This window comes from Meles meles, chromosome 18, assembly GCF_922984935.1.
Source record: "Meles meles chromosome 18, mMelMel3.1 paternal haplotype, whole genome shotgun sequence".
NCBI lineage: Eukaryota > Metazoa > Chordata > Mammalia > Carnivora > Mustelidae > Meles > Meles meles.
In genome coordinates this window covers 13,126,498-13,142,047 of record NC_060083.1, presented here as the reverse complement: position 1 = coordinate 13,142,047, position 15,550 = coordinate 13,126,498, and the positions used below count along the sequence as shown (strand labels likewise).

At 48.8% G+C, this 15,550-nt stretch overlaps 1 protein-coding gene across 1 annotated transcript in view; it reads right to left on the bottom strand.

The window, feature by feature from the left end:
* Positions 1 to 14,916, bottom strand: part of LOC123930170 (cilia- and flagella-associated protein 251-like) — a 34,321-nt gene extending 19,405 nt beyond the window's left edge. The window contains exon 1 of the mRNA XM_045986426.1: positions 14,870 to 14,916. The gene's annotated coding sequence lies outside the window, so the exon portion shown is untranslated. The remainder of the gene's footprint in view (positions 1 to 14,869) is intronic.
* Between the last annotated feature and the right edge of the window lie 634 nt (positions 14,917 to 15,550).

Sequence of the window (15,550 nt, the reverse complement as noted above, 5' to 3'; positions counted from 1 at the left end):
GGTCCTGGGATCGAGCTGCACATCGGGCTCTCTGCTCAGCGGGGAGCCTGCTTCCTCCTCTATCTCTGCCTGCCTCTCTGCCTACTTGTGATCTCTGTCTGTCAAATAGATAATAAAATCTTTAAAAAAAATGATTTATTTATTTGACAGATAGAGATTATAAGTAGGCAGAGAGGCAGGCAGAGAGAGAAAGGAGGAGGAAGGGGGCTCCCTGCTAAGCAGAGAGCCCGATGTGGGGCTCGATCCCAGGACCCTGGGATCATGACCTGAGCTGAAGGCAGAGGCTTTAACCCGCTGAGCCACCCAGGCGCCCCATAAAGAGATAATTAAATTTAAATGAGTTTGGCCCTAACATAGTATGACTGGTGTTTTAATAAGAAAAGAAAGTTAGGATATAGATTTACCTAGTAGACAGACAATACAAGGAGAAAATGGCCATTGATAGGATAAGAAGAAGAGCCTGAGGAGAAATCAAACCTATGATCTAAATTATTATGATCCCGGGGCGCCTGGGTGGCTCAGTGGGTTAAAGCCTCTGCCTTTGGCTCAGGTCATGATCCCGGGGTCCTGGGATGGAGCCCCGCGTCAGGCTCTCTGCTCCGCGGGGAGCCTGCTTCCTCCTCTCTCTCTGCCTGCCTCTCTGCCTAGTGGTGATTTCTTTCTGTCAAATAAATAAAAAATAATAAAAAAAGAAATATAACTTTAAATTATTATGATCCCCCAATATTTAAATGTTAGAATTGTAATACCCAATGTGATGGTGTTAGGAGTTGAGGCCTTTGGCAGGTAAATAGGTTGAGGGTAGAATATTCATGAACAGGATTAGGGCTTTTATAAGAAAGATCCCACAGAGCTGCCCAGCCCCTTCTACCATGGAAAGACACAGTGAGAAGTCTGCATCTTGTAAGAGAGCCCTCACCCAAACACGCCTCCAAAACTGTGAGAAATGCATTTCTGCTATTTATAGGCTACCCAGTCAGTGGATTTTTGTTACTGTAGCCCGAAGGGACCAAGACACCAACTCTGAAGCATTATTTGTAATAACCAAAAGAGGTAAAAGCAATCCAAATATCTATTTACAGCTGAATAGAGAACTAAAAGTAGAATACTATTCAGCCTTTAAAAAGGGTAGGAAATTCTGACACCTGCTACCTGTGTAAAGCTTAAAGACACTATGCTTAGTGAAATAAGACAGTCACTGGAAAACAAAAACAAAAACCCCAATACTTCATGATTCTACTTATAAGAGGTTCCTAGAGTAGTTAAATTCAAAAAGACAGAAAGTAGAATGGTGATTGATGGGCCGCAGTGAGGGGGAAATGACGGGTTCTTCCACGGGTATAGAACTTCTGTTTTGCAAGACGGAAAGCGCTCTGGAGATTGGTGGCACAATGCGAATGCACTTAACACTACTGAACTGCATACCTAAAAATGGTTAAGACAACAAACTTTATGTTATATGGGTTCTATCGCAATATTAAAAAAAAAGGTTAATGCAATGTGATGATCCTATGTAGCTGTTAGCAGGTGTTGTTGTCTTGAACATCAATATGAACACTGATTTGAGTATAGTGTTAGATACATAAAAATAGTTGCCAGATAAAGTACATGATACCTAGTTCAATTTCAATTCAGATAAAAATGGATAATGTTAGTATACATGAATCCCAAGTATTGTATGGCACATGCTTATACTAAAAATAACATTTGTCCTTTATCTGAGAAGCATATATAACTGTGTCCTCTGTGTTTTTATTTGCTACATATGGAGATTCTAATACAAATGCACATGTTCATGATGCCTTGCCATAAAGAGTGCATGCTGTTCCATGTAAAAGAAATGTAGTATCTAATATTTGAGTATTTAGAATTGTAAAGTGTGGGTACCTCTGAGATGTCCAGTGACATTCTGAGTACCGTAGGTGGCCCTGGTAAATAATAGATATTTATTATTCATTATATTCCTATAAATAATAATTTCAACTTCTAGTCTTTACTCTGGTTTCTTAATCACTCTCGTATGGCATGTGAAATATTTCCACATTTAAACCTATTTGCCTCATTTTGAAATATGATTTTTTTGGTAGAGGTAATAACTTAAAACTATGTCCTGAAGAAAAAAAAATACCTGAGATGGAAAGTAATTGCTTTACACATGTACATACACACACATACACAGACTCATTTCTGTGACCAAATAAATCAAAGTTAAATCAGTTAAACTTTGCCCCTTAAAGAACTGGAGCATCAACAACAAATGAAGCCAACCCCACATACAAGATGGGAAATAATCAAGATTAGAGCAGAGATCAATGAGATAGAAACTAGATACAGAAGAACACATCAACGAAACTAGAAGCTGGTTTTTTGAAAGACTCAATAAGATCGATAAACCACTGGCCGAACTAATCCAAAAGAAAAGAGAGAAGATCCAAATTCATAAAATTATACATGAAAAGGGAGAGATCACGACTAACACCAAGGAAATAGAAACATCATCAGAAATTATTATCAACAGTTCCATGCCAATAAGTTAAGCAACCTAGATGAAATGGATGCATTCCTGGGAACCTATAAACTTCCAAAACTGAATCAGGAGGAAATTGACAACCTGAATAGACCAATATCTAGTAACGAGACTGAAGGAGTGATCAAAAACCTCCTAAAAAACAAGAGCCCTGGACCTGACGGGTTCCCTGGGGAATCCTAACAAACTTTCAAAGAAGAAATAATACCCATTCTCTTGAAGCTGTTTCAGAAAATTGAAGCAGAAGGAAAACTTCTGGACTTTCTTATGAAGCCAGTATTACACTGATCCCCAAACCAGGCAAAGACCCAACCAAAAAGGAGAATTTCAGACCAATATCCCTGATGAACATGGATGCCAAGACTCTGAACAAGACCTTCGCTAATAGGATCCAACAGTACATTAAAAAGATTATCCACTGTGACCAGGTGGGATTTATCCATGGGTTGCAAGGGTGGTTCAACATGTGCAAATCAACAAATGAGATAGAACAAATCAAGGAGAGAAGAACCACATGGTCCTCTCAATTGATGTAGAAAATTGACATGATAAACTTTGGAAAATTATCTACTGACTCTTAATCACTGTCACCCTAACTCAGATGAGTCAATCAAACAAAACAGTCATTTACAAATAAAGGACAGCAAAAAACACATGACATTTTTGATCAGAATGTCTGTGTTTGAATATAAGCTTTGCCACTTCTTGGCATTTTTTGGTTCTTGGACAGGTCGTATAACCTCTTCAGTAACATTGATAAGAATAATAATACCTACTTTGGGGGATCACTGTAAAAACTATAACGGAGTACAAAGTTATATATCAACCTATCTCATGATAGGAAAACATGTAGAAAGGCATTAGGACATGACTAATTTGAGAGGAATAAAGAAAGGTGAGCTCGACAGGAGGCTGGAGTGATACCAATGGAGGGTGGGAAGAAGTAGAAAGAAGGTTCTCAGGAAGCAAAGAGGAGAAATAGACATTAAAAGGCAGAAATGCATGGAAGGGATGAGGAAGACAAATCACAGATTTTCTACATATTTCTTGGTCTTTCTCACTTTTGACAGAACAAGTTAATAGAGAAAGAGAATCAGTTGTTATGAATAAAGGAATTGAGGGGCGCTTGGGTAGCTCAGTCCCATAAGCATCAGACTCTGAATACCTTGTCAAAATAGTAAAGTTAACACAACAACCGTGGTAGAGGCATTCAATGAGAAAAGACTAGCAAATTTCATATTCAGTCCTGAAACAGCAATGCATTGATCTACGAGGAATTAAAAAGGGATCCTGTCAGTCTTACACTATTTACAAACATTAACACCAGTTGAATTAAAACACTGATTGTTTTCTGGCAATAGTGCAGGAAAATCTAGATAGCTCATGTGCAATGCTAGACACCTAGACTACCTAGAAACTCAGCATTTATTAAATGAAATTTAAACCATCTGTATCCAAAAAAAAAGATATACCAAGCAAGATAGATGTGATATATCTGGAAAAAATGAAAATGCAAATAACGGGCCATGAGTTCATTTCAGTAAGACACAAAAATTTCTTACAAATTAATCTGGAAAGACACAAAAAACAGAGTCTAAAAATGGGCAAAGATATGAATATACAGTGTACCAAGTGCAAATCCAAATGACTAACACCCTTGGGAGAAAGGAAACTGACTAATTACTAGGGAAATAGAAGTCAATATACTGATTTAACCCGAGAGAAAGTTTAAATGCTCCAGATTTCATGTTGATATGGACAGGAGGTGAAAGGGTAGGCTTAGATTGCTGGCTGAAATGTAATGTGAATTAACCGAGTTCAGCCTTCTGTTCTAAAAAGCCTCAGTATTATTAATCTGTAAAATGAGAATATGACAATACCTACTAAGAAAAAAAACCTATTCCTTTCCTAGAAAGCTATTCTGTAGAACCAAATGTACCAGTTTGTAAGAACTTACAAAGATAACTTTAAAAACTTATTTTTATTTATTTATTTGACAGAGAGAGAGAGAGAGAGAGCACAAGTATGCAGAGCCGCAGGCAGAGGGAGAGGGAGAAGCGGGATCTCTGCTTAGCCGGGAGCCCAGTGTGGGGCTTGATCCCAGGACCCTGGGATCATGACCTGAGTCCAAGGCAGCTGCTTACCAACTGAGCCACCCAGGTTTCTCTAAAGATAACTTTTACAGAGTTATTCAATGTAATGAAAAACAAAAATAAAAACAGGAACAACGAAACCCAACTCCGTATATGCGTGTATGAGGACGTACGTTGGTACATATCTACATAGCTTTACACAGTCCCTGAAGCCCGGGAGAGGGTGAGGGGCCGCGCACCTGCTCATGGAGACTGGGGTCCCTAGCAGGAAGGCGGGAGGTGCTCAGCGCGGCCTCCCAGGGCTGCCCTCAGCCCACTGGCACCGGGACTGCAGAGTGCTGGCCCACCTGACAGGCTCCCAGACTCCAGGCCTGGTCCTGCTCTACGGTTTTGCATGGAGATGCCACCCAGGGCACTGGCTGGTGACGGGGTCTCCATGCTATTGAGGTGGGCGGGCAAAGCGGGCACGTGACAGCAAGGCTCCCGCCTAAGCAGCCCTGACGAGTGTCGCCAGAGTACAACCTGTCAGAGCTGGAACATTCCAGAAGGCTCAGCAGCCAGGACCCTACTCGGGGCTGTACCACTCCACCTGGGCTAGAGGACAGCTTGTGGGCTTGGGGAGCCTTCCTGGGGCTGGTGGGAGTACGGGTCTGGACCCTGGAGCACAGCGAGGGGCCGCAGTGGCATTTCACATTTCTGGATCTACTTTTCTCCTCGTACCTGCATGGCAGGGACATAAAATTTTCCAGAATATCAGCAGCTTGGGTGGCCAAATGCAGATCTGTTGAAGGAAGGAGGGATGGGGCGAGGACGGACACCATCCCCCAGGAGCTGGTGGGAGAAGGAAGGAGGGACAGAGGGGGGACAGACACTATTCCCCAGGAGCTGGTGGGAGAAGGAAGGGGGTGACAGATACCATCCTCAGGGAGCTAGCGGAAGGAAGGAGGAATGGAGGGGGGGCAGACATCATCCTGCGGAGCTGGTGGAAGAAGGAAGGAGGGACAGAGAGGGGGCAAAAACCATCCCACGGAGCTGGCAGAAGTGGCCTGAGGTCAGCAGCTGCAGCCACGTGGCCCCTTGTCGGTGACTGTGGTGGAGAGGTTCGGGTGCCCAGGGTCTCAGGCGCCTGGCCCACCACACGCTGTCCAGAGTGGTCTGCTATCTGGCTTGAAACCCCCACTGACTCTATTTGCCACTTTCCAGACCTTGAACCCACCGTTTCCCCCCAACAGCCACCAACAGCCAGGGGCACCGTGTCTCACCAGAGACCCATTCCGTCCCCACAGGGAGGACTGTCAGGTACCGTGGGTGCTTCCAACTGCCGGAGAACGGTACCCACACCTTCCCAGACTCCCCGGAGCAGGCCAACATGATGGTGGATGCATGCTCAGGGTTTTGTTCCCAGAAGGTAAGGGCACTTGTGATGCGTGCACATGTGCAGTGCCCTGCACGGGGCAGGAGCCCGGGCCGGACGCAGGTTTGGGATGGCCGTGTGGTCTGTGCTTGCGTGGGCACCCCAGGCTGGCCGGAGTGCTGTCCCCTGGGCCACGAGGCTGGAAGGATCATGCTTTCCCCGATGGCAGGTGTCAAACTGAGTGTTTGTTAGAGGGACGTGCTGGCTCGGGCTTGGGGAGAGTGGACGGCTTATCAGTTGTGCCGATGGACAGGGCTGGGCGCTGAACCCGGTGTAAGGGCCATGGTCTCACGTGTGCCTTTGTCTCAGCCGGGGCTCGGAGGTAATTCTGCAGAGGGCGGGCAGGGTGCAGAGGCTTCTGTCCAGGCCTTGTGAGAGAGCTCTAGGTGGGACACGGTGGTCAAGGCCAGGTGGGGCTGGTAAGCAACGGGACCCTCAGAGTGCTGAGGTCTGGTGTGCGGTCCAGTGGTCCACATGTGGGCCCCGGGGTATGGCAGTAGGCCGAGGTCAGGGCTGTTCCCATGTGCTGGGGACTGTGACCGGAGGCCACGTTAACAGTATGGGGCTAGGACGGGAGCGTCCTGGTGATGGTGGCACATATGTCCTTGTTCATCCGGTGGAAGCCACACCCCTCGCCATGTAGGAAGTCACTCTGCCCTCCTAACGGCCATGTCTGGCAGGTGCTGGGACATGCTGTGATTGTAGCTGAGGAAACAGAGGCGGAGAAGGTCACATATGCTGTCCAAGGTCACCTATCCCCTACGTGGGGGACCTGGGATTTGGACCCAGATAGGCCCCCTGGTTCTGACCCCGCTGCTGGCTCAGAGCTGTGGAAGTGGGCTTCTCGGGATGCCAGGGAGCCTGCCCTACCTGGTGCCTCTTGAGATGCGCCCATTAGGGCAGAGACGGAGCCTTTCCTGCACTTTCCAGCCCAAGCAGCAGCCTTTGGAGTGGTTCTCTGTGGCTCTAGCATTTCGGGGTATCTGGGTTGTCCTTGGGGGCTCACAGCATCCGGCTGAGGCCCGCGTTCCCATGCTCCCCACGTGGGAGCAGAGCTGTGGGTGGAAGGCCGTGTGCACCTGCTACACGGGCCCTCCCAGGGCTTCTGCACACCTGCCAGAAGTCCGCAGCCCTGGGAGTGCCCACTGCCATCGCCAGTCCAAGGAGCTCGGCTGTACCAGACCTGGCCGCTCCATCTGCAAACCTGGAGGTGCCCCATGTGGCGGGTGACCCACTCTACCCTCCCGGTGCTCTGAGGGGGACACACTGCCCCCCACATGCTGCCTGAGCCAGAGGGGGTCGTGGCAGTGGAAGCAGGCACCCGTCCCATCCAGACGGTGCCGCGGTTCCTGCCGAGCAGCGTCTTGGGAGGGAACGGGCAGCTCCTGTTCCTCGCCCGGTGGGTCGGGCTCAGGGACCGCTCCGTCCTGGCATGGGCAGAACTTTCCCCATCTTGGGCTCCCTCGCGCAGACATCCTGGTGCTTTCGCGACCCTTCCCCCACTGTGTAGCACGTCTGTGGTTTTCAGTGTTCTGCTTTGGTGAGCGAGGCCACAGTGATTTCAGGGACCCCCACGGTGGAGCGAAGGCAGGGGTCCGGCTGGGCTTCTCGAGGACCGGTCTGGGTCACGCGCTGTCAGTGGCATTTGTAGCCCCAGAGGGGACATCTCCACCATGGTTTGTGGGTTGGTCGGGATGGTTCAGGAACATCACGATGTGGCCGGACAGAAGGACACGCAGGGCACCATCAGTGCCATGACCGTCTGACTACCAGCGCGGGGCTCAGCCAATGTCACGTGTGTCCGAGCACAGAGAGGCCATCTGGTCTGATATTCTGCGGCCATAGGGACAGACCTGCCCTGTCTCCATGCCTGGACCTGGGATGGCAGACATGGGGCCTCCAAGGGGCTCCAGCACCATGGGCAGACGGGCTGCTGGCCCCTGACGCTTCCACAGGGATCCTGCATGCAACGAGAGGTCCCCTCTCCCTGCACCTGCTCCTGGTCTGTCGGAGGGCGAGAATGAAGGGAGACAAGTGTGAGTGCTTCCTATAGATGACTGATGACTCGGGCGGGTCTTCTCGGGCTTTCCTGTGGTGCTGACCCGGCTCGTTCCCTGCACCACGGCTGTTCTGCCGGTCCCACCTTGATCCCGGCAGGTGCAGGTTGTCCCGAGTTGGGGGTCGGGCACTGCCTCTGCAGCAGGCCAGCAGTGGGGCTGTGAGCTTCTGGGTTTTGTGAATTAACCCTCTGGACCACGGGAGGTTTTTCCCTTTGCTAAAATGTTCGCTGGTCCTGTCTGCTGGTGACAACCTAGCACAGCCTTGGGGTTCTCTCACAATTTTGGCCATAAACCTGTCGATGTTACACTATGTGTGTCTTCAGAGGAAATTTATTGTGCTCTGGGGGTGGATGTCTATAAAGATAACACATATTTATTTTAGAAAATTTGGAAAACATGGAATTATATTAGAACTCACCAGTGACGTTACCACATCAGAGAAAAACACCAATGGCATTTAACATTTTTAGGTCTTTCGTTCAAAGGGTATGTTCCCGGAATTGGAATCTTTAACGTTGAATCTTTTGGGGCACGTGGGTGGCTCAGCCGGTTGAGCGTCCGACTCTTAGCTCAGCTCAGCTCATTGTCTCAGGGTCATGAGATGGAGTCCTGCCTCGGGCTCTGTGCTGGGGATGGAGGCTGCTTAACGGGGAAAAAAAAAAAAAAAAGGAATCTCTCCTTCCATTTTCCTTTGTTCCACGTGTCCCTCGTGGCATGAGCCCCCCCTCCTGCCCACTCTGGGCTCTTTCTTCATGGTTACAACCCATGCTGCCATGAACATTCCTGAAGGTCAACCTTTCAGTGGCTCATAATGCTCTCCTCACATCATCACACGTGGAGTCACTGGTGTGAGGGACTCGCGTGTCTCCTGCATCACTCGTGAGACTTCAGGTGCATTTCCACAAGCGAGTCACGTGGCCTCATTCCAAAGACGGTGGAAGGTGGCTTCAGAGTCTGTGACCTGGGTGCGTGTCCCTGTGCAGACACGTCCTTGCCTTGTGTTCCTGGCCAGTCTCATGGCCCTGAACCATGGCATTCTCACTGATTCTCAATGATGCCATTCGAAGCTGTGGGTTTCCATGGCAGAGGGGAGCATGAGCTGGTCCTGGCTCTGGGGCTGCCTCCCCAACCACACGGCTCCTGCTTTGCAGACGAAGAGCGTGTTCTCGTGATTCAGACCACGCAGGGGTTTCTAGAGAGAACGCCGGCCCCATGTCACACCGGGGCCACCAGCGCCCACACAAACAGGTGCGTCCTCTGTCCAGCACGTCTACGGGATGACGTTACTCCCACGGCCTTTCTAAACATTTCTGCCGAAACACTGCCTAAATGTCCTCTGGTTCAGGGCATCCTGACATGGATGTGTGAGCTTTCTTTCACCGTGGGCTCCACGGCTAGTGAATTTCGACGCGTTCTGCCAAACTGCCCTCCAAACGCACGTTGTCAACAGGATGCAAGTGTCCCATTTTCTCTGCTGTGTTTCTAAATCTGGTATTTAATTTTGCTACATGGACGGCTAGAGATCCCTCCTCGCCGGCTTTCCAGGAGTGTGGCTCACACTGGCTGTGTGTGCTGTGCCCATGTCTGGTTGGTTTCCCATTACGATGTCTTTTTCCTTACTATGGAATTTGGGGATCTTCACCTTTGTCTTCTGAAACGTGCACGGGCAGGACACCCCCCCCCCAACAGGACCACAGTTCACATTTCTCCTGACTTTTCCTCTGACGCGTCTGTGTCTCTCTTTTGTGCTCATCCCTCCCCTGCAGCAGCCGTGCTCTGGGGCTGTGTCCTCTGACTCCGCACTCTCTCCCCAGGCAGTGGGGTTCACGTGGGACAATGGGCCCTGCCCGTTAGGGTCATAAATCCCTCAGGAGCATCTCCATTCTTTCTGGGCCCTGCCCGTGTGTATCTCCCTGTCTGCTTGATGTCACAAAGTGCCACCAACTCAGCAAACCCAAAACCACACTCAGGATCTTGCTTCCCAAACCTCGCCTTCCTTTCTGTCCTGGCAAACATGCTGTGCCATGCGCTGGGTCCCTCTCCTGCCACGGGCGTGGGGGGTGGTCTTCATCAGCTGCTCCCCTGACGATGGCTGCCACTCTGCTCTCCCCACCCCCTGCCGGCTACACTCTTATCAGCTCCAGGCCTTCCTCACGCAGCAACCAGACCCATCCCGACAACGCACAAATGGGGTCCCATCACCCACTTCTCGAACCATCAGGATAAAGAAGGAAGCCTTCCCGTGACCAACAAGACACGCACATGAAGTTGGTCTGACTGTTTTCTGCTCCCAGGCTAGCTCCCCATGCACCGTCCTCGGCCAGCTCTGTACCATGGGACCAGTCAGAACACTGGGTCTCCACACCTGTCTCAATGTCTCTGGCAGGTGTGGCCCTCAGTGGGGCTCGAAGCTGGCCCAGCCCTGGGCACATGCAGCGGAGCCTGCAGTGGGAAAGCGGGGAAGACAGGGCAGGAGGGCGCTGGGATGCCAGCGACATGCACTTTCTACGGGGCAACCATGTGGCCAGGCACACAGTCTGAGAGGGAATTCAGTTTCTACAAGCAATAAGGGAGGACACAGGAGGGGGTGAAGTGGGGAGAAGAGAGGCCTCTCCCCCATTGGAGACACTGCCCTAGGGCAGACCCAAGACGAGCAAAGGGACACCACAAAGCCCTTCAGTGAAGTTGTCATCAGAACCACAACCCACACAGCCAACAGTGGTTCCCTGCTAAATAGAGAAATGAAACCAGGCCCCACATCCCCCACTATGAAGGACGGCACATCCAGCTCAGGATCAGAAGTCACTTCTCAGGCCGAAAACCAGCAAAACCGCGATTTCAAAGCAGTGCCGAGAGGAAATGTTACAGCATGAAATACACCAGACATGAGGAGCATCCCCAACCAGTTAGCTAAGTCCGTCCTGCAAGAAGCTGGGGAAGAAGAGCAAAAGAAACCCAGAGCGGGGAGCAGGAAGGAAATTATAAAAATCCGAGTAGGAATCAATGAAAGTGAACATAAGAAAACAGTAGAAAACAATCGATGAAACAAAAATCTGGTTCTTTGCATGAAAGTCAATAAAACTTACAAACCTCTGGCAAAACTGACGGAAATTAAAAAAGAAGGAGCCACGCTTCTCCAGTAACAGGAATTAAATAGGGATTATCTCTATGGAGCTTATAGCCATTCAAAGGATTAGGGGAGAAGAGGACAAACAATTTCTAATACAACAAAAAAGAAATGAACCAATTTCTAGAAAACTTAACCAAAACTTAACCAACATAAGGACACAGTCTAAACATCCCCATAACCATGAAAGAAACTGAATTCAGAATTAAAAGTACACTTGACAGAAAATCCCAGGCCTGGATGGTCATGTGGGAGAATTCTACCAAATATTAAAAAAATAATAATAATAACCTTTTTCAGAAAAAGACATGCAGATGGCCAACAGACCCATGAAAAGATGCTAGCATCACTCAGCTTCAGAGAGATAAAGGTCAAACCCACAATGAGGTATCCCCTCACCCCCATCAGAATGGCGAGAGTCAGCAGCGCAGGAGAGCAGGGTCCGGCAAGAGAGCAGAGAACGGGGACCCTCGTGCACTGCCGGTGGGAGTGCAGGCTGGCGCAGCCGCTCAGGAGAACAGCACGGAGATTCCTCAGAAAGTTAAAAATACAGCTGCCCTGCCACCCAGCAACCCCACTTCCGGGTATTTGCCCAAAGGAGTGGTATCTCGAGGGCACCTGAACCCCCATGTTTACGGCAACGTCACTCCCAACAGCCAAGATGTGGGATCACCCGCCGGTGCCCACCAACTCATGAACGGGTAAAGAAAATACAGGCTGTCCACACAACGGAATCTTAGCCTTAAAAAAGATGGACATCCTGCCATTTGGGACAACAGGAGAGACCCTGAAGGACACTATGCCCAATGACATCAGCCAGGCATAATCTCACTTACGTGTGGAACCTAAAAGTCAACTCCAGAAGCAGAGAGTGGAAGGTTGGCCGCCAGGGACTAGGGGTAAGTGGGCAGGTGTTGGGTAAAAGGGACAAAGCTTCAGTTATGCAGGACGGAGTTCTGTGTGTCAGATATGCAGCACGGTGACTGTGGCTAACACCGATACAGTGCACCCTCGGAATGCGCTGGGAGAGAATTCTAGAATTTTCTGGCACACACAGAAACAACTTCGTCAGGGATGGACGTGTTAACGGCCTGACCTGGTAAGCATTTCACAGCGTGTACATATAGCAGAACGCCACGCTGTTGCCAGCCAGTATACACATTTTTCATCAATTATACATCAGTAAAGCTGGGGACAAGATTAACTCCAATTTTCCATGATCTTTTTTGGAAAACAGAAAAGGAAGCACTTGCCAGCTCATCTCATGAGGCCAGGATTTCCCTGGAAGAAAAGCCAGACAGTATACAAAGAAAGAAAAACACAGAGGCTAAGATCGCTCATGAATTAAGATGCAAAATCTCTCAACGAAACATTGTCAAGGAGAATTCAATAGAATCTAACAGGTGTTCCATGTCATGACCAAGGGGATTTATTCCAGATGTGCAAGGCTGGTTGAATATTCAGAACCATCGATGTGATCCACTGCCTCAATAAACGAAGAAAAACCCTAGCAATTAATGCAGACAAAGCTCTTGACAAAATCCTACAGTCATTCGAGATTTTTTGAAAATCCAGGAAGTTTGCAATAGGATGAAATCCCCTCGTTGATAAAACACAGCTACAAAAACAAGCAACACTTCACGTTCTATTTAATGGTTAAAAATGGAATGCTTCCTGCCTACGAGTAGGAACAAGCTCATCTGACATAGTCCTGTACTTTCCAGCTACTGCACTAGGCAGGAAATATGTACATGTATAAAAGGCCTGCAGGTTGGAAAGGAGGAAATAAACTGTCTCTATTTATAGACGACAAGATTATCGATGTGTAACATCTCAAGAAATCAACAAAAACACTCCGACATGGAGTACATGAGCTTGGCGCATTCTAGGATATTGGACCGACTCACAAAAATCCACTTTGGTCCTGTATGCTAATGACAAATATGCCAGAACTGCAATTAAATCCACAAGGCCATGTACAACCACCTCGAAGAGGATGAAATCCTCAGGTGTGCCCAGGATCGGCAGGCTGTACATTCCAAAATGCCGATGGAACACAGCGAAAGGCCCAAACTAATGGAGAGATGAGCTGTGTTCATGGGTTAGAAGATCCAACCTGGTGAAATGAGCCCCAGATTGATGTACGGGTTTAATGGAATTTCTGTCAAAACACCAGCAAGTTTTTTTATGGGTGTAGACAAGCTTATTCTAAAATTTATTCGGAGAGTCACAGACACCCTGCCCCCAGCATAATTAAAGCAATCTTGGTGGAGAGGAACCGAGAGGGTGAGATCACTGTTTGAAACCACTGCCACAGTGATAAAGACCATGACCGTGGTACCGCGGGGGGAGAGACACAGATCGACAGAGCAGAACAGAGAACCCAGAAACAAGCCCACAGCAGTGTGGGTCACTGATGTTTGACAGAGGGGCACAGACAGTCTGGTGGGGGAAGAACGTTTACAGGTAGAAACTGAAGCTCGCCTGTCACTTCACGCCTCGTACAAAAGTTAGATCAAAATGCATCAGGGAATTCAATTAAAATGCGAAATCGTAACATTTTTAGAACAAAAAAAGGAAGAAAAAAATTTGATACCTGAGACTACGAAAGCAGCTCTCAGAGCTGACACCAGAAAGCACGGAAAATGGGTGGGCTGGGGCATATCGGAATGGGAAGGACCTTGTAAAAGGGATGGAAAGACGAGCTTGAGACCCCGAGGAGGTGTTTGCAAACCGTCGTTCCTACAGAGGACATGGCCACAATATACCGAGAAACTTCAAAACCCACAGCCAAATCCAAACGAGCAATCCAATCAGAAAATGAGAAAAACACGTCATCAGACATTTCATTTTTAAGAAAAAAGCACATGAAACATGCTTGGCATCAGCAGTCGGCAGGACAGTGCAAAGGAAAAAACCACGGTGAGACACCACAGCACATCCATCAGTTTGGCGGAAACGGACATGGGGATGGAGACGGGGAATGCGCCGCGGGGAGCAACTCTACAGGACAGTTCAGCAGCGCCTTGTAAAGGGAAACGTGCAGCTCTTAAACCAGCGTCCCAGAGAAACGAAGGCTGTGTCCACAGAAAACTGTGGACTTGTTCACAGAAGCTTGATTCCTCAGAGCCAAAACCTGGGGCCAAGCCGATGTCCTTTGACGGGTAAATGGAAGGCATGCCCACAGCATTTCATACAGCTGAGCCATAAACAGGAGCCGAGGACAGACAGACACAGAGCCTGGAAAGCTCTCTGGGGCGCCGTGCTGCGGGAGGGAGCCGGGGCAGAAGCAGACAGGCTGTATGGGGTTATGAATGGGAAAGGGGCACAAGGGAGGTGCCTGTGGTTGGAACAGTCCAGCAGGCAGGATTGTCTTTCCCCAGGACAACAGGGGAGCTGGTGAGTGACCTGCTGTCCATAACTGAAGATATTGCACACATTAGTAACATAGTAACATTAGGAACCCTGGGGAAACTGAATAAGAGGCATGGGTATATCAATGTCAGTGTCCTGATTGTGATGTTACGAAATGTTACCACTGGAGGAAAATGGGTAAAGGCCCACAGAACCTGTGTGTTATTTCTTAAAACTGCATATGAGCCTGTAATTATCTCAACAAAAATTTCAATCTAAAAGCTAAACACATACCTGCTGTAAGATCCGACTCTCCTGCCCCTCGGTGTGTAGGCACACAAGGAAAGTGTGGAACCGTCATGATGATGACTTGCAAGTCGATATGCGCTGCAGGTTCATTTGTTTTCACCCCGAACCGGAAACACCTCCACTGTTCCTCCACAGAGGATGGGGAAAACGAGCTGTGGGCATCGTGGCATGGAGAACGATTCGGCCATACGACAGGAGGGAAATCCTATCAGGGGGAAACATGGAGAGTGTTCATGACAGAGGAAGCCAGAGGCAACAAGGAGTAGGATTCTGCTTACAAAACTCTAGGAACCGCTACGTGGTCTACAATGAAAGAAAGCAGGTCAGTGGGCGGCTCGGGGTGAGGAGGGGGCAGCAGGAAGCTTCTGGGGTGAGGGTGTGTTCACTGTCCCATGTGTGCTGAGGGCTTTGTGGGCATGTGCACCTCAGGCTGACCTAACTATAACCTTCCAATGTCCGGAGCCTCATGCCTCAATACAGCTGTGTGTAAGAGGAACATGGGATGTGCACATGAATGACTGGAAAGGTCAGGAACGGGGGTGCGTATGTTTAAATGAACAGGAGGGGGAAAAGCAGATGTGAGGTGGGGTGCAAGGAAGGAGGAGCCCTTGAAGAGTCTCCAGGCACAGGCCAGACCCAGACATCCACTCTGGCCCAAGTCTGGCA